The sequence below is a fragment of the Cydia strobilella genome, chromosome Z (genome assembly GCF_947568885.1).
Source record: "Cydia strobilella chromosome Z, ilCydStro3.1, whole genome shotgun sequence".
NCBI classification, from domain to species: domain Eukaryota; kingdom Metazoa; phylum Arthropoda; class Insecta; order Lepidoptera; family Tortricidae; genus Cydia; species Cydia strobilella.
Genome location: NC_086068.1, coordinates 11,206,030 through 11,208,911, shown reverse-complemented (window position 1 = coordinate 11,208,911; position 2,882 = coordinate 11,206,030).

The following is a 2,882-nucleotide window of genomic DNA, read 5'->3' as shown; positions in this document are numbered from 1 at the left end:
TCGCGACTTTCAAAATGGTTTATCGATCTTATCACATCACTAGATTATCGACATTTAATGTCGACTATTGCCCATCACTTTTCTGTCTGTGTACGTATTTAGAAACTTGACCCCGCCCCTAAAATTAGTGCGATAAGAACAACTGCAGCTTAGGCGAAAAATCCTGCGTAAAAATCTCAAAAATCGAGGTTTTGTACTCGACTGTTTCCTCCTCCAAAACTTAACCAATCGTAACCAAATTTGGAAATCTAAATGATTATGAAATTGTCTGTGTCGGACTGTTTTGATTTTTTGGCTAATTGATACCAGTTTTGAATACCACGCCTCTCATTGCGGCATAGTCAGTGAGGCCATTTTTGGCCATGTGTGAAGGGCTCTAGCGCCTTAAAAAACAAAAATATCAAAAAAAGCAAAACACACCGACACAGATATTGACAATATTAATCTGTGTTGAAAAAATCATTGCTCTAGCTTCAAAAACCACGGAGGAAACAGTCGAGTACGTTTGTATGGAGAAATGACCACTCCTGTTGGCTCTTAACAAACATAATGAAGAGGACAAATCGCCAAACGTAAACTATGCGTCATTAGAGAGTTCCATTCTGATCATCATTAGCAATTCTACTTCATCAAATGTCACTCTTTTAAATGGAAATGCTGGATCTGTTGATAAAAATACAAAAATCACATTTGAGGAGTTCCCTCGATTCCTCATAGATCCCATCATCAGAACTCGAGCTTGCCAAAAATGTTTCTTGAAAACCTAACTTGCTTAACAAACATAACGAAGAGACAAATCGCCAAACGTGAACTATGCGTCATTGAAGAGTTCCGTTCTGATCATCATCAGCAGTTCCACTTCATCAAATGTCACTTTTTTAAATGTAATTGTTTGATTTGTTGATGAAAATAATGAAATCACTATATGCATGCCTTTAACATTTGAGGACTTACAATCAAAAAAAGAATTTTCAAAATCGGTCCAGAAATGTCGGACCAGGACTTGAACCCGGACCCAGACCCAGACCGAACTCTGACCCAAACTTGGTCCCGGATAGCCGGACACGGACCCGGACTCGGATCCGGACCCAGAGCCCGACCCGGAAATGCTACTAGAAGAGTGGATTAGGTGGGTGGGTGGGTTTTAACTGCGATTCTCACGGAACAGAACTGCTATCAGAAAAGTAGGTTAGGTTAGGTTAGAATTGCGACCCTTACAGAAACGTACCTAATGCTAATAGAAAAGTGGGTGGTTTTACCTCCTTTTCTACATAATTTGTCAAAAGATGCTGTCTTTTTCATTTCATTGTCTGGAATCTAAGTGCACCATCAACAATAAGTAAACTTTCAGCGGCATCCCCCATTGAAGTCGTTTTTTTTTTCTTTAAAATTATTAAAAAAAAAAACACATTTTACCACTTTGGAAGTGTCTCTCGCGCAAACTATTCAGTTTAGAAAAAAAATTATATTAGAAACCTCAATATCATTTTTGAAGACCTATCCAATAGATACCCCACACGTATGGGTTTGATGAAAAAAAATTTTTGATTTTCAGTTCCAAGTATGGGGAACCCCCAAAATTTATTGTTTTTTTTATTTATTTTTGTATGAAAATCTTAATGCGGTTCACATAATACATCTACTTACCAAATTTCAACAGTATAGTTCTTATCGTTTCAGAGAAAAGTGGCTGTGGCTGTGATACGGACGGACAGACAAACAGATTTGACGAATCTATAAGGGTTCCGTTTTTGCCATTTGGCTACGGAACCCTAAAAACGCCTCTTCTTTGACAGGCGTTTCGGCTGCTCTTCCTACACACACACAGCATAGCTATTCCGTTCCATTCAGACAACTTATTGCGAACGGTTTTTCAATCTTCAATATTAAAAAATAAACGTGTTGTAATAAGTTATAAGTAAGTAATAAAATATGAGATATGTATATTTTTCGTATTCTTACATTGACAGTAGGTTTTTATGTCGGTTACGAAGTTTAAAGGAAACAAATATTAACACTCATCAATAAGTAGTCATAAATTGGAACAAGTATAAATTTAAAATAAAATTGAAAAGTTTAAAGCACTAGTTCGCGAAAACCAACTTTCCGCACGCTAAACAGCTAAAAAATTTGGAAAAGTGAAAAGCACTAGTTCGCGAAAACCAACTTTCCGCACGCTAAACAGCTACGTAAGTCGTAAAGTAGCACTTTTTGAGTAACTGTATTAAATTTTTCGTTGTGGGGCGACGAGTCCGGGTGTATTAATGTACAACTTAACATAAAATAACACCGCTGATTTTTTAAATTACTTTATTAATTTTTCAAAGAAAAAGTATTGATTTAGAGGTGCGTCCATACTTTCCGTTCCTATAAACACGAATAAAATAATTTTAGAATTAGTAATGGTATCATAAGTTACTGACTCATCGCGTCGCCCACAACGAAAATAAGAAAAAATTCTTCTTATGTGGAGGGTCCAAATTTTCAGTGCGGTAGCGACCCCTAAATAGTATTTTATACAATCGTGATATAATAGAGAGCTTTTCAGTCGAGTACCGTGTTTAAGCAACGAAGCTTGCTGAGTTGCTTAGGTTAAGGTACGAGATTGAAAAGCTTGATTATATCACTATTGTATAAAATACTTTTTCTACGAGACAAAAAAATAATACTTTCAACTAGTAGAATCATATACTTAGGTAAACAAACCAAAAGTATACAGCTAAGATACGCGAGCTGCCGCAGCCCGCGATACCTTCATACTCGTACGCGCCCCGGCCGCCGGGCCCGGCGCCCCCGGCGGGTTGGTCAACGACACCTCCTCGTAACTCATGAGGCCCTGGTACCTGCTCCGCGCTAAATTCAATTTTAAGACAGTTTTTTTC